The 17,148-nt window shown below is 44.0% G+C and overlaps 1 long non-coding RNA gene across 1 annotated transcript in view; it reads left to right on the top strand.

Annotated features, from left to right (window-relative positions):
• The first annotated feature begins 3,483 nt into the window (after positions 1-3,483).
• The window catches only part of LOC136792184 (uncharacterized), a 38,550-nt gene continuing 24,885 nt past the window's right edge, over positions 3,484-17,148 (top strand). The window contains exon 1 of the long non-coding RNA XR_010835637.1: positions 3,484-3,556. This is a non-coding gene — a long non-coding RNA (uncharacterized lncRNA). The remainder of the gene's footprint in view (positions 3,557-17,148) is intronic.

Here is a 17,148-nt window from a genome sequence, read left to right as displayed (position 1 = left end):
TGGCTCTGGCTGACTAGGGCATAACAATCATTTCCATTATTCTCCATAGGATCTGTGAATGGCCACCTCCTTCAAGTCCTATGGCCTATAAACCAGGCCAAATCATGTCCAAGTGCCTGGTCAATTCTGTGTGGGATGGTGCATGACCTCACAACTTCTAGAAGATAGCAACTCTAAGCTCAGCATAATGTGTCCATAATTAGGATGTCCTTTCATCCTTTTGTAAAAAAAAAAAGAATGAAGAGCTGGGATTCTTCTGTGACCTCCAGCTTCCAATTTACAAGCTGGTGGATTTGTTCACTGACCTCTGCAGGAGTTAGCTTGGAGACATGCAGGTCTAGGTGCAAGTCCTGGACCCATCACTGTGTGGTTGGGTGGGTTTCCTCCATCCTGAATAATGAGGTGCATACATACCTCACCTGGTCTTTGTGAGGTCGGGGGGACTGTCCACCTAAGGTGAAATGGAGACATCATTCATTCACAGCCTTCTTTATACTTACAGGGCCTGAGAAATAAAATTGGTATTAGCCCCAGGAAGCCTGTGTTCTACCACTGACAGTAACCCCATGTGATCTTGTGCATGTCAGTTCCCCTCTCTGGTTTGACTTACCTTTTAATTATATGAGATTTGATCCAATTTGATCTCAAAGACCCTTTAAACTTTAAATAAGGCAGAGTCCTACAGAGCATTCTAATATTGACACCAAGACTAGCCACTGGCAGAATATTACTCAGCCATAAAAAAGAATGAAATAATGCTATTTGCAGCAACATGAATGGACCTAGAGATTATCATGCTGACTGAAGTAAGTCAGATAGAGAAATAGAAATATTGTAAGATATCGCTTATATGCAGAATCTAAATGATACAAATGAACTTATTTACAAAACAGAAACTGACTCACAGACTTAGAGAATGAACTTATGGCTACCAGCAGGGATGGGTGGAGGGGAGGGATAGTTAGGGAGTTTGGGATTGACATGTACACACTGCCATATTTAAAATGGATAACCAACAAGGACCTCTGCTCAGTGTCATGTAACTACCTAAATGGGAAAAGAATTGGAAAAACAATAGATACGTGTATATTATAACTGAATCACTTTGATGTACACCTGAAACGAACACAATATTGTTTATTTATTTATTATAAGTTTTATTTATTTATTTATTTATTTTCGACTGTGTTGGGTCTTTTGTTGCTGTGCACAGGCTTTCTCTAGTCTTGGAGAGATGGGGCCACTCTACGTTGTAGTGCGTGGGCTTCTCATTGCGGTGGCTTCTTGTTGCGGGGCATGGGCTCTAGGCATGTGGGCTTCAGTAGTTGTGGCTCACAGGCTCTAGAGCGTAGGCTCAGCAGTTGTGGCACACGGGCTTAGCTGCTCCGCGGCATGTGGGATCTTCCTGGACCAGGGCTCGAACCCGTGTCCCCTGCATTGGCAGGAGGATTCTTAACCACCGCGCCACCAGGGAAGTCCCTAACACAACGTTGTTAATCAGCTGTACTCCAATATAAAATAAAAAGTTAAGAAAAAAGACTTCTCATTGACACCTCCTTGTCTCCCCCAGGTAGTCTTAGGATTCCCTTCTCTGCTTCCTTACTTAGCTCTGTAAGGCCTTATGACCAATCTAGCAGTATCATACCTCGTGCTGTCTTATAATTGCCTGTTTTGCACCCCTAGACTGTGAACTCTCTATGACAGCAACTGTGCTTCATTCCCTTGACATTCCTTGTGGCTTGACAAAGGCTTAGCACATAGCAGTTGCTCATTAAATGCTTGTTGAATTATAGTGACTTATCCAATTTATTTACCGCAACATTATTGAACACATCTGTTGGCAACCATAGTCTCTCTTCTATGGGCGTTGAAAACAGAGTACTTCTTAAATATTTCTAATGGCATAATTTCAGGTAAAGACAGCCTTCCCAGGAAACCTCAACTTTCAATTCCAGTGAAACAGGCAGAGAGATGCTTATTGGATAAAGACAAGAAAAATTTTAGCATCCTTATGAGGATAGATTTTCTAATTTGAATTGCATTCATTGAACAGCTTACCAAGTGCCAACTATTTGTCATATATAATAATACACACCAGGGGACAGATTAGAGAATAGAATGAAACAACATGCCTCAGTTTTAGAGTTAACTAAGTAAGCCATTTGAACTTGGAAAACTCACTCAAATTTAATGAGCATCCTTTTCTATATCTGTTGAAGATAATAATCATCGCCTTTTATATCTTAAGAGGCTATTATGGTTATCCCATGAGATTTTGGACATGAACTTTATTGATAAACTGTAAAATGTCAGATTAAATAAAGGCAGTGATAGTCTTTCTAGATGCTTCTCCTTCTCTCTTTTTTAACTTTTTTCTTTTTTTTTTGGCCACATGGTTTGTGGGATCTTAGTTCCCCGACCAGGGATCGAACCCAGGTCCTTGGGCCCTCATCAGTGAAAGCGCAGAGTCCTAACCACTGGACCACCAGGGAATTCCTGTGCTTCTGTTTCTCTTAATTAACACTGTTTAGGTTTAATAGTTGCTCAAATACCTAATATATGCATATTTTCCCCCCCTGTATTTCAGGGCAATGGGATTGTTTCAGAACATAGACCTGAGAGCAAAGTTCCATGACTTCGTTTTTCTTTCATTAGTTTCTGCCTTCCCTAGGCTCTCATGCTTAGTCCACTCTTAGACAAATAAAGACTATGAACTACACTGTTTGTATCTGTAATGTCTCAAGTGAAAATTCTCAGTTACTAACTTCTTCCCTTTGGATATATTTGACACTAATTCTTTGTGTTTTGATAACACTTGATCAGCATTTTATGTCCCTTCTGCATCTTTCTAAAGAAATATTAGTGTGAATTATTGAAAAACCTCACAGTTAGCTTCTTTTAAGGCTGGGAGAGACAGCAGAGGTGGCGTGTCCTCTCTTACCCTCGTTCTGTTGGGGAAGCCTAGGGATTGAGAGAAGACATGGCCTTATGAGGGGTCTGCAGTAGAAGGAGCTTGGCACTGGAGTCAGACACTTCTGTGTGACTTTGAGAGAGTTACTTAACCTCTCTGATCCTGTGTGTTCTTATCTCCAAGAGGAAGTTACGAATCCCTAATTACAAAACTACTGTAAGACTGGCATGCAGTGGGAACCAGTACACCTCCGTGCTCTGGGGCCAGGTCCCCCAGAGAGTAAGTGCACATTTGAGGTTGGGGTCCAGAGCATCTGGGTCCCAGGCCTGCTCCGGTTCCACTACAGTCCCCCACCTCTTCCCCCACTCCCCCTCCCCAACTCCCGCCCCCCTCACACCCCACCGCACACACTCCAGAAAATGCTCAGCACATATTTACAATAACAGCCTCCCTGCTTTGTCTGCCTCAGAGCAGCTTACGGCCAGAATGGGCCTGGGAACAGCCGGAGGAGGAAGCACTGTCATTTGCAAACACATTTCTTTTCCATTTAAATTTCTTGCACAGGTCTGAGTTGGAGAAATACATCTCAGCTAACTGCATGATTAGAGGCAAGTGGAGTTCACCGGTCCTCAAAGTCGCACCGTGGTGAGTACAGGTGGATGTGGAAGGAGCTAGAGATAAAGGGGACTTGACTTTACCGTGAATCTGATTAACTACTTCCTCCTGGCTGCTTCCAAAACCTCCTCCGATTCCATCTCCGAAGACTTGGGGTCAGTTCTTTTCTGAGCTGCTCTTCTGATAGCTGTAAATTCACCTTCTGTTTTTTTCTGTGCGATTGCCGGAAGCCTTGTGTGTAGAAAATTAACATGAGTCTATTTACATTCAAAGGTTCTTGGGGTGGGGCAATTCAATGGCTTAGTTTACGTGTTTCAAAACAATTCTTTCTTTGTAAAGGACACCCACTTCTACAGGGTCTTTATTTCTGCTTTGGGATTCTCACTGTATCACCCTGCCTCGTTGGCCAAGTTTGCTTAATTAGCACTGAGGAGTGTAAGCCGCCTAATACCTCCCACTCCCGCTGAGAACTCCTGGGTCTCAAGTTCAGGGTCTTCAGTTAATTCCTCAAGGGGCTGAAAGGGAAGGCAGGGGATACAGAAACATGTAACCAAACAGGGATAGGGCCAGTACGAAGAGGTGAGTGCCATCTGTGTGGGTCCGCAGCAGCCCTTTCCTTAGGTAACCCCCCCAAGGTCTGCGTGAACGTCATTCCGTAGATGGGGAAGCAGCATGTAGGAGAAGCGGGGCTTGGTTCCCCTGTACCATGAGGCCTCTCAGACTTGGAACCGGAGGTCAGGGATCACGTTTGGTTTTTTTTCTCTGTATCTTTGGTGCCTGTTGTCCCCTATGGTTAGAGATCAATAAATATCTAATCCATGAATATCCCTATTGGTAACGATTTGCTCTATTTGGTACTATTTGCTCTTCAAGGATGAGACAAATATCCAGTAAACCAAAAAGCGATACCATTTACCGCTAAAGAGATTTAACAGCCCCGGGTGTGTGAGTGGTGTGGGGGATATTTCTTCTGACCTCGTTGACCAGCGACGTAGAGGAGTGGAGCTGGGTTTAGGGCTGTGCTAGGAGCACGGTTCTGGGTAGAATGAGAACCAAGGGTTCCCAGATTTCCTGCCGGAGCACTGGTTTCTAAAGCCCAACATGCAACCAGCTCTCACGGCGCTGCCAAGGCTGGGACACGAGGGACTGAAGTCCCCTTGTTCTGAGAGGATGAGTTTTGTCAGAAGAGAATGAATAGCTCTGGCTTCGGTTCCAGCAGCTTTCTGCCTATGGAAGTGTTTTCCTTTACTCAGGCTAGGCCGAGCTTCATTTCAGAGAGGCGTAAACAAGTCTGAAATCCTCAGGGGATCTGGCACAGGAAAATGAAGTCATTTTACATTTGCAGCGTGATTCAAATTGGAATTGCACAAGTCAGAGCGACAGGATGCCGGAATTCTTTGTTTCGTCCTGTGCTCCAGGAGCCCGGTTTGCTCCAGCTTCCTGAAGGGAGGAAGTGGAGATGTATGGAATCTCCATTTGCATTATATAGTCTTCAAGTTTCTTTTCCCTAACGAAAACATCCAGTCTAAATTTTACATTCCTCTCAATAAAAGGCAAAACAAGGAGCCATTGAGGCCTTGTAGCTGCACTGACTTCACCATCCTCCCCAGTGTCGTGGGGGACAGGGCTTGCATTCCTTCCCCAAAGGAAAGCCACACAACTCTTACTTCATCCGGCTGGGGGAGGGGGTACGGGAAACACCTATGAAATTGTCCTTGGGCTCAAGGACCCTACACAGGACAGCCATAGGGATTCCAATCGCTTTTGAATTTTCCCTGATCGGGCTGGTACCTCCTGGGTCTTTCACTTCCCTGCCTGCAGATTTAAGCAATAGCAGCTGCCTCTACTTTCCCTTCTCTCTTCCTGATGACGTATCTCTTCATGACATCATCCGATCTACCACACTTAACAAGCACAACGTCCCAGTAGGGTGGGTGTTACTCCCACTTTACAGAGAGGAATCTGTAGTGCGGAGACGATGAGTGAGTCTCTCAGGGTCGCGTGGCTGGTGAGAGTGGAGCCATCTCTTGTCGGTTTACAGATACTCTCCACGCTTTTTCCACCAAGTCGTGATATGCCTTGAAGTTTACAGTACTTTATTCTGTACCAAAGGTTAGCCTAGCTGTCTCAGTCAGCTTGGGCTATTAACAAAATACCATCGACTGGGCGACTTAAAGGACACATTTATTTCTCACAGTTCTGGAGGCTGGAAAGTCCAAGATCAAGGTGCCGGCTGACTCAAGGTGCCAGTTCTTGGTGGGACCTGCTTCCTGGCTTACAGACAGCCACCTTTCTGCTGTGTCTCACCTGGCTTTTCCTCTGTGTGTGCAGGTGGAGACAGATAAGGGGGTCCTTCCCTCTTCCTCTTCTTTTTTTTCTTTTTTTTTTGGACGTGGACCATTTTAAAAGCCTTTAGTAAATTTGTTATGATATTGCTTCTGTTTTATGTTTTGGTTTTTTTGGCCGCGAGGCATATGGGATCTTAGCTCCCTGACCAGGGATCAAACTCGCACCCCCTGCATTGGAAGGTGAAGTCTTAACCGCTGGATCGCCAGGGAAGTCCCTCTCTTCCTCTTCTTATCAGGACACTAATTCCATCACGAGGGTCCCACTCTGACGACCTAATTGAACCCCAAATACCTCTCAAAGGCTCCATCCCAAATACCATTGCGTTGGGGGTTAGGGCTTCAACATATGAATTTTGGGATGAAGAAAGCATCTGGTCCATAACATTAACCATTTCTCTCTTTTCCCATCCTCTGGAAATAAGGAACTCAGCCCATGTTCTTTCAGGGCTGCCTTAGAAGATGTTCCTGTGGACCACCCAATGAAGTACCTGTTTCTTCACATGTGTACAAAGCTGAAAGTTGTGACTAACCTCAGAGTTCTTGCTTGTTTGCTCAGGTGCTCTCTCCAGAAGTCTTTTGTTCTTTTGCTCCCAACCAGCGGGCTCAAAGCTACCGCATCCTTCTCGCAGAATGCTGAGCAGATCTTCAGGCAAATAGGGGTCCCTGTCTACCTTGGATAAGCCCCACTAACAGAAGTGAGTTTGTAGATAGGACTTTCCCTTTGCCCAGTTATAGTGTCCTGAAGTTGGAATCTGCTGTTCTGAGAATTTGGAAAAATGAACCTCTCCTCTAAATATCTGCTTATCCACACAGCAGAGGGACAAGGAGAAGATAATCCTGCTTTTTCCTTCTTTCAAACCCTCAGCCTTAGATATGCATTGGAGTACAAATAAACAAATTTTGGAGAGCCAAAGGGCAAGGAAGACTAACAAAAATCTGGCTTTTTGCTGTTGTTGTTGTTTTAACCTGGACTTTTGAAGTGAAGTAGACTTGTGCTTGTGTAGCCATACAAATTGTCCCAAATGGCAGACTGTTCCCAAAGAGTCCAGATGCTTTTCTAGATATCAGGGGAGTTGGTGTCTGGCTGCACCAAGTGCCTGCTTGCGGAGCTTTCATCTAGAAGGGACAGGATGGAAAGGCTGAGCAGTGACACCCCCGCCTTGCCCCTTGGAAGCTGAAATGTCACTGGCCACCAAAGAATGGATCCCTTCACCTTCTGCATAATCCAGGCATGTGGTTTGGAAGAGAAAGAATTCATTTAAATCTCCACTGCCCCTCAATTTTACATCAAGCAAACTCAATTCCATTTAGTGAATGAAGATTGGCTGAGAACTTCCTTGGGGCTGGGCTGCGTTGTGGACACAGTGACAAATAAGATATGGTCTTGGCCCTCGAGGGTCTCGTGGTCTGGAAGGAGAAGCAGTCGGGTAAACGTTATGCTGTACAAAGATTGGTCCCATCCTGTGGTATAGCAGGATCGTCTGGGTTGACAGCAAAGAATGCATCAAGGCCATGGGACAACCAGGAGAGACTTCAGCGGGGGGCAGTGATAATAGATGGGACTTAGAGGATATGGATGTCTTAACCTGGCAGTGAGGGAGTAGCATATGGGTAAGATGTCAGACCATGTTCCAGGCAAAGGGAACGCTGGTAGCAGAGGCACAGAACGGTGAGAAAGCCTGGAGTGTTGGTGGAACAAAGTGTAGGGTGTGTGGAGGTGATGGTGGGAAGGGTAGCGGGGCAAGGATTACGGATGGGGGAGGGGGGCTATGCCTGCCCCACTCAGGGATCTGGACATTACCCCATTGCAATGCAAAGCCACAGGATGCTTTATCAGCAGGGAAAAGACACAACCAAAATGCAGAGGAGAATGATGGCTGTGGAAGCCTGGTATCAGATGGCCTGGTGGGCAAGACTTGTAGCAAGGAGACAGGGGACTCTCTGGGGAGATGATTCCAATGATCCAGGAAGAAATGATGATCCCCCTCCCCCTCTGAAGAGTGCAGGTGGGGAGTGAGGAGAGATTGGGTCTGAGGAATGAAAAAGGCAGGGTTGCCAGTTACCGACTGGATGTCAGATGCCGGGTAAGGAAGGAGTGCTGGAGAGCGAGTGAACCCAAGTCAACACAGTCAACACGTAAAGACGGATGCTCTGAAAACCCCCGGGCTTCTCTGACCACTGTGACTGCTCCTTTGCGGTGGCCGTCACCGCCGTCCTTGGACACCTGTGTCAGATTCTCTGCTCTTAAAGTCTGAATCCCTCCCTCTGTTTTTGCAAACGGATCCCCCAGTACTAAGCAAATCGGAGGCTGCATGGTACTTTTCCTCTGACTTCAGACGAGTCATAAATTTTGGAATTCTTCCACAGTGAACTTTCACATCCTGCACAGAACGCTCTGGCCCTCAGACTCAGCCTTACACCATTCGGTGAGACCTTTGGTCAAAATTCAAGGTCTGGGCTTATGACACAATATTTTTTCCTGGTCTGTTCATTCTTGGCACAGTTTGGGGCTAGCATATTGGAATGGGCGTTTCCACCCTGCTCAGTCACATGGCCGCCCTCTGACACTGAAGCAAATCCGACATCCATCCCCTGGATCACATCCCTAGAGTCTATGTGGGCGAAAATTGACTCAAGTGCATCCCCGAGAATACACGCAAATCATAAAGCTCACATACATTCAAATTGCTTTTTCAACACAAAGACCGTGAAAATCGAAGCTATAAAAGTATGTGAATCACCAACCCAGACATCTTCCCTCCAGGCAGGCATGACACCCTGTTCTTTCCCGGATGCTCTTCCTTCACAAATTATGGAGGCTGCTGACATCCTTCTGGGGAAAGGATTATCTGCTTCCACAGGCAGTTAAGAATAACATGTAAATGTCATTTAGCTGAGCGATTTCTACATGGATCAAAAGACACACTCAAGTTACTAACAATGATAGCCAAACCCTTTATTTCAATAAAATCACAGCAAACCCACAAAACTCTCCTAACTGAGTTAGCACCAGTGTGGTGTGGGAGTCATTCAGACATTCCTTCCAGGTTAGTAGACTATTTGCAATTCAGCGCTTTTTTTTTTTCTTCTTTTTACTGATGAGCATGTTATATAACCATCACCAGCAGCCACAGGGGAAGCTAGAATCCAAGGCTTCTTAAAATTTTCCACTGAGTAGTCAAAGCCAGCAGAAGAGAGTGAAGGATCTCTCCCTTGCTTTATGGTGACAAGGCTAAAACTCCCCTTCCCAGGAAATATCAGAATGAGAGATGCTATAACATAGGGGTGAAATTTATGGGCTCTGGAGGCTGGTGTTCTTGTGTTTGGATCCTGATACCTTTAGGAGCTGTGTGGCTTGGGCAGTTTCTTTTGCCTCTCTCAGTTATGATTCTTGCCTGCTTCACTGATTTTATCTTCCTCATAGAGTTGCTCTGGGTTAATGTATATTAAGCTCTTAGCACAGTTCCTGTGTATAAGGGCTCAATAAATGTAAGCTATCATTTAAAAGCAAAATTGCAAGTTTCATGTTTCATTTAAATTCAGGCAATGTTGTATTTGCCTCTAGAGCTGTCTCTATTTCTTTGAGAAAAGAATGTTTCCCCCCAAATTTCCAGTAGAATTGGCTTTTCCAGATGAGGTACCATGTTTGGGCTTGGCTCTGCATAAACCTTGGTATACTGCCCCAAACCCAGGAGAGTCACCACGCTGATTTGAAAAACAGTCATCCTGAAGAGAAGGCAGTGATGCTTCATTAAAACCTCCTTGAGGATTTATTGTTATTCATTTTCTGGATAACTGAGTAAAAAACCAATCTTTGTAGGTAAAATTCCCATGGAAAGAATTACCTACTGCATTGAGTTGATGGGTAAGATCTAGGAAAACACTGATGTCTACACCTGTTCATGGCTTCGCTGTTTCTAAAGAACTTCACAAGTAGATCTCACTTTACCCACAGGCTCCTGGATGACTTCTGGTTAGCCCTATGGAAAACAATGGCCACTGTCCAAATCTGGAGATGAAGAAGGTAACGGAGATTGTGGTGAATATAGTTTGTGACACTGAAGGAACTCTGGCCTCTGAGTCAGGAGACCTGGGTTCTAGGCCTGGGTCTCTCTCTCATTTGCTCTGTAGTTTTGCACAAGCCTTTTGTCTTCTTTGGATTGTTTCTCCATGTGTACAAAGAAGGAATGGTGACCAACCTGTATAACCTCTATGGTCTCTTCAAGCTCCAAAATTTCAACTACTTCCACACTCCCTAGTACTCCCATGGTTAACATAAGTTAACTCCTTTTCTTCCAGAAAACAGAAAGTGTAAGTAAATTTTTGTAGTAGCGGTTTGCCTCCACATTAGACATTATTTATTTCAGTATATCACTTTGGTCACATTATTCTGAGAATTCTTGTTTGGAAAAAAAAATGATCACAAAACTATACATTCTTTCATTTAAACCCCACTATCATTTATCTCAACTTTCGGATAAGAAACGGAATCTTGCTCTCTGTAACTCAGTCTAGATCTGGATCTGATCTGTCCCCCCATCACTGGTCAGGCATTTCTGACTGCTTTGCAGAAAGTCCACAACTTGACCGTGTGTGTTCACACCAGTGGTCATATCTCATGCACATATGGCTTCCTAAGTGACAGACACATGGTAGATTCATGGTGGTAACTGCAGATTATTGAAATTGAAATCCATGAACTCAGAAACCTCTGGAACATTGAAATGTCATACCAATTCTAAATACAAACTTAACTTTTGTTTGCTTTCAAGGAACAATGTCATGTTGATGAAGAAGTCTAAAAATAAAGAGAAATGTTATTTTTCTGAATCAGGAGGAAACCAAGCAAAACATTGACCACAATCACATTGCTTCAGCACCAGCATCATTTCAACATCCATTTGGTTCCTCTTGATTCTGGTGATTCTGTGGCGTATATGGAGAGCAAGAAGGAAGAAGAGTTTAGAATACAGCTGAGCTTAAAGCATTTGTTCTGGAAATATCAGGGCCAAGAACTTAAAATCAAATCTGAGCCCTTTGCATAGGAGATTTGGGGAAATTAACAAAAAGACTGATTTTGACTCAAGGAAAGGGAGTTTATCGAAAACTCAAAATATTTTCTTGAAATCAAATTTCTCTTGCAAGATGGCATTTGAATACATTAAGGATAAATAGCCTGCAAACATATGGATTGAATTGCCTATGAAATGTACATGAATTTTGATATTAAGGGGGCACAAACTTCAGAAAAATAATTTGGCCTCTGCCGAAACCAGAATATTTCAGAAATCCTTCCAGAGACTTTGCCAAAACCCGGAGCCACTAGACTAGTCGATCCAGAGCAGCTTCCACTTTAGCCAGTATCCCCAGCAGCCTGGCCAAATGAAACAGGGAACTCAGCATCTTCTGAGAGGGAAGTTTGCCAATTTTAACCCTGCAGACATGTTCAAGGGCTTCCAGCTGGCCCTCTGAGCCAAGAGTACGATTCGAAAATGCTGGAGTCTCTTAGCATATCTGCTTCGGGTTACTTTGAGAGATGGTGAAGTGAAAGCTGCCAGGCTCCGAACAGGATCCATGCTATAAACTATTTGCAAAAGTCCCACTTCCTTCTGCTGGGGCCAGGTTCTTCCCACCCCAGACAGTCTGGGCGAGAACAAAAAACAAGAACTATTGTCAAATTCACAGCTCTCCCCCCCAAAACTATGGCAGGGGACAAGATTCTTGGCCATTGAGTTCCAGCCAAAACATGTCACATTTTTTTTTTCTCCTGGGGGAGGCTCTGGGAACCTGCTGTGAGTCAGAGTGAGGGGGTGGCAGCAGAGAGTAAATGTTGCTTGAGCATCTTGTCTGGTACTGATGAGAATTAGTCAATTCTTGGAAAGAGGGAAGAGTTTTCTGCCTGCTACCCACTTCCAGATTCTCCCCTTGGCATTGGGATAAAGAATTAGCCATCTAATGTAATTCTCTTTTGTCACCTCAATACATAGATGTTTATTAAATTTCTCTCAGCGTCAGGTTCAGTGCTGGGCTCCCGAAAGAGATAAATACATTCAACTCAGCCTCTTCTCTCAGTGGACTTACAGGTTAGTGCAAAATTTCCCTGGGTGTGTTTACAGAACATTAGTCTCTGGAGGTGAATCATCGAAACAGTGTACCGTGTCTCAGAGTTTTAGAAAATGTTGAATTCTCTGTCATTCTTCAGGGAAATACACAATACAAGGTGACCATATTAAAGTCTTTGAAAAGTCTTCCAGTAAGGTAACTAGCTTAACTTTAACATGGCTTTCTCAAATTTTTAATGACCAGTAACCACCCTCCTACTTTATCCCCCAGGATGATTTCCCACAGCAACTTTGGGAAATAACAGCCCAGTGCCAAGAGCCAAAATTACACTTTTGTGAGACAAGTATGATATTTAAAGAAAATCACAAAGTATGGAATTAGCACAGAAGGAAAGAGGTAGGGAATCAGGACCCTCTTGAAAAGCTGATATTCTAAGTAACTTTTGATAGATGAATGCTATGCTCTGAATGTGTCCCTTCCAAATTTATGTGTTGCATCCTAACCCGCAAAGGTGATGGTATTAGTAGGTGGGAACTTTAGGAGGTATTTAGGTCATGCGGGTGGAGCCCTCAGGAACAGGATTCGTGCCCTTATGAAAGAGGTTCCAGAGAGTGCCCAGCCCCTTCCTTCATGTGAGGACACAGTGAGAAGGTGCTGACTTTTAACCAGAAAGTGGTCCCTCAGAAACCACCACCTTCGTCTTGGACTTCTCAGCCTCCAGTACTTTGAAAAATCCATTTTGCTTGGTTATAAGCCACCCAGTCTGTGGTATTTTGTTATAGCAGCCCAAACAGACTGAGACGATGAGTGACAGTGTTCCAGGTAGAAAACATGAGAAGGGCATTTCAGGCAAAGAGAAAAGCATGTGCAAGGGTGTGGAGTTTGCAGGAGCAATGATCTCTCTCCTATGGCATGTACATATATATGTTAGCAGTTTGGGGAAACAGATGAGAATAACAGCAGAGGTGATGCTGAAAGGGCTAGAACTGGATCTTGGGGTTCTCATATACCACTCCGTCATTTTGAGCTGTAGGTAAATATTAAAACATGAAGTTTTTTCCAAGTTCAGTTTCTTCCTGTTTAACACAATGACTTTCATGTATGGTATGGGGAATTCTTTTCTACTGCATTCATTCAGAGTCATGGAATCAAAACTTTGTTAATAATGAAGGTCTCTGAAAACAGTTAGCTATGGCTCCTGCTAATAGCACAGCCTCCTGCTTAGGGACAGCCACCTTCAATGCTCACATTTTGACCCCTGAGACATAGGAGGCAGACTTAATAGACACATCTACTCAGGGACAAGCAGAGGGCAATGCAATGGTCTGTTTGGGGAATGTTGAAGAATGAGGCAGAGTGAAGCTGATAATCCAGTGGGTAAACTAGAGATTGTCCAGGAAGGAAGGAATTAAATCAATGTGGTTTTACCACCTGAAGGAAAATTCAGTGACTGCATGCTCTACCAGGCAGAAGGTGTTCTGGAAAGAGTGGTGAACTGGAGTCAGGGGGACTGGGATCTTGTTTCAGCTTGAGCACAACTTGCTAGGTAATCTTGGGAAAATGGTTTCCTTGTAAAGTGGAGGGATTGGACTATGAAACATAAGGAACGTTTCAGCTCCAAAACACTGGCCACCTCTTCTTGCTGGCTGGTGCTCAACATTAAATGATAAACTAAAACTAGATTATATTGAAATTCAAGAGATCACAGGAAAAGGGGAATATTAGTCAGCTCCAATATGCTAGACATCATTCTACACCCTGAAATAAATTTTTCATTAACCCTCATATCAACCACATAAAGTTACTTTCATTCTCATTTTGCACATGAGTAAACTGAGGCTCAGAACAGTGGCCCCAAGTTCTCACAACTCCTAAGCGAGAGAGGTAGGGTTCGGTAGCAGGGCAGTGTGATTGTAAAGCTCTTTGACGGCATCACACTGTCCATCACACTGAACAAAAATGTATTAAGTGCTCTGGAGTGGATTGAGTTACAGAATGGTCTGCCCTCCAGAGTCAAGAGGATGCTGTTAATGGATCAGGGGATAAGACGGAAAATGCTGAGGCAAAGAGTTTCCTAATTGGGCTTCTCAGCACAGAAGTGTGACATCATGCAGGGGTAGCTCATGGAGTCCAGCCATTTGGGGTAAACAGGGAGCAAATACAATGGTAACCAGGTAAGCTGAGCCCACTTGCACGAACTAGCTGCCTCTTACCAGCCTCGTGCCTCTTCCACCAATTTCAGATGGGGCTAGCTTTACTGCAACATGGTCCATAAAACCCCAACCCCAGAAAACTTGACCAATTTGACTCCACTTTGAGGAACAGCCAAGAGGAGAGAAGTCAAGTGGTTAATTTCAGATTCTGTCTGAACAACTTCATGATCACACTGCAGAGTTGGCTTACCTGAGCAAACCTCTTGATGCCATGGATGATGGAGCATGTTGGTCTGCTGAGGCTGCCATAACAAATATGGCAGGCTGGATGGTTTAAACAGCGGAAATGAAGTTCTCACAGTTTGGGAAGTTGGAAGTCTAAGGTCAAGGTGTTGATAGGTTTGGTTTCTCTGAAGACTGTCTCCTTGGCTAGCAGACAACCATCTTCTCACTGTGTCCTCACATGCCTTTTGCCCTATGTGAGCATCCTTGATGTCTCTTCCTCCTCTTAAAAAGACACAGGTCCTATTGGACTATAAACCCACCCCATGACCTCATCTAATGCTTTTGGAACCAAGAAATATGATTCAACTGAACAACCTGGGCTCTTTCCAAGCTGCTTTAGTCACAGAAGCCAGTTTCTCCACTGGTTCCTTTCTGCCTTCTGTTCAGGCCCTGGTTTTCCACTTTGCTTGCACTAGTTTCCTGGGGAGCTTTAAAAATAATGATACCCAGGTTCCACCACTAGAGATTTTGATTTACTGGGTAGGGGGTAATCAAATTTGAAAATCAAAATGCAGTCTGGGTATCAAGGGTTTAAAGATTCCCCAGGAAACCTACTGGGCAGCCAAAGTTGAGAACAATTATTCAAGTAGTTTTGTGTATTGAATATTTATTCAGACTTTCAATTTAAGTTCATGAGAAACTTACTTCTAAGCTACAGTTTGTTTGTAAATCTCACCTGATATGGGAAAGTGGGATTGTAAATGTGTCTGGATATCCTTGATTAGAAATACATACAAACATATAGATAGATAGATACATAGATAGATGATAGATAGAGAGAGAGAGACAGAGTGAGAGAGAGAGAGAGAGAGAGAGAGAGAGCACTTCAAAATAAAATTAGCAATTTAGACCCTTACACGTAGATATTTATTCCTCCTACAAACTTTCATTGACCAATTTCTATGTGGTGCCATGTAGGCATTCCATCCTGTCCCACAGGAACAACAAAGCTGAAAAGACATTTTGTCACTTCTTAAGGAAGTTACAGCTGAATGAAGAAAGCACACATTAATGTCACCTTTATAAAAATGTGGTAATTGCCGGGAGAAGAGGAGGAACAAGATCTCTCTGATCCTAGAGAATTTCTCGAGGTAGTAAAGGGAGTGAGAGAGGCCTCTTAGGCAGCAATGACTTGCACTAAAAGCCCAGAGATGTGACAGCTGATGGGGCACTCAGGAAATGGCAAATAGTCTGATGCTGGTGAGTCAGAGTTCACGGGAGAAGTGGCTGGAAAGGTACTTTGAGATTAGATGGTAAATAGCCTTGAAAGCTAGACTAAGGAGTTGGAACTTTTTATATCAATCCTAAGGTTTTCTTTAAATTGGAGATAACATTGTTTTAATGAAAATTATCTGAAAGCAAGCAAAGGGCAGCATTGGAAGAAGGGAGTACAGGCTGAAAGGAAGTTTCTAGAAACAATCTAGGTAAACAATTATGAGAACCTGAACTTGAGAATTGGCAATGGGGATAGAGAGGACAGAAAAGATGGGGAAATGGGCAGTTGGTGAGCCCAGGTTAGTGACAGAGCCAGTACTTGAACCAAGGTCTTGGTTTGCATTTAACACATGTGCACAGACACAGACACACACACAGACACACACACTGAGGACAGAATGTGTGCTAGGCATTGTGCTGGAAGCTGGGGAAACATAGACAACGTCTCTGACCTTACTGTGCTTGCAGCTGAGAGGGGAATGCAGAGAGAAAAGAAGCCATGATCCAGTAGAAATATGATGAAAAAGGCAGTAGAGGGCATGATGGGGACAGGTAAGGGAGAAAGGCAGTCGACCCGGACTTAGAGGGGCAGAGAAGCTTCCCAGTGGAAAGGTTGGACGTCTAAGTGGAGATCAGAGAAAGGAGTTGTAGTAAGAGGGCAGAGGAGCAGATGGAGAAGGAAGTTGGGTTCCAAGTAGAGGGAATGGCAACACTCTTGCCTGGTCAGTCCAAACTCACCCATTGAAAGAGCCTCCAACTGCATTGGAATGTGTCTCCTTACATAAAGTTCCTGGTATCTGTGGTCCTATGGTGATTCCAGCTCATGAGACCTCAGCCTTCTACTCACTGGAATCACCCACAAAGGATCGGAGAAAGTCACACTGGAAAAGATCTTTACGGACCCCCATTTCAACCCCTCAATTTACAAAGAAGGTGAATAAAACCCTGGATAAAAAGATAATGCAGCAATTTAGAACTGGAACCCAGGTCTGCTGTTTCCCCATCCAATGTCTTTCTAATATGTCACACATGCTTCTTACATCTGAGTTTAATGTCAAGGGCACTCCGTGTCCAAAATTTCTTGCCAAGGTTTTTATGTAGGTTATTTTACCAATGTGTTCATTTATAATTATTAAGTTCTTACAACTGTAGCAAACAATCTCTGTTACCAGAATGCACAGAGTCCATTGCAGTAATTCTGTTCACCTCATTCCTTTAGACTTACATTGATTCTCTCATCATCTTGAGTTCTATTACTCTCTTTTTCCTAAGGCACAAGTGAACTCAACGGTTGAATTGCTTCATCATTCAACTAAAAGTTTCATTTCAGGAGTTTCCAGGCCAGGTGCATTTCCTTAACTTCTGGAAGTATCTGCTACAGGCATGCTTCGGGGCATACACGGGACAGCCTCACTCTTCCTGTCATCATCCGTTTTCCATCTCAACCTAGAATCACATTCAACCAACGCTTTACTGAGCAGACTCCATGCTGGATGCTTCCTAGGCATCTGACCCTCTCAAGAATTCAGTGTACTAACTACTACTATCCCCATTTCCA

The sequence above is a fragment of the Kogia breviceps genome, chromosome 11, assembly GCF_026419965.1.
Source record: "Kogia breviceps isolate mKogBre1 chromosome 11, mKogBre1 haplotype 1, whole genome shotgun sequence".
Lineage (NCBI taxonomy): Eukaryota > Metazoa > Chordata > Mammalia > Artiodactyla > Physeteridae > Kogia > Kogia breviceps.
Note: the sequence above shows the minus strand (reverse complement) of the source record. Positions and strands in the feature narration are given on the sequence as shown.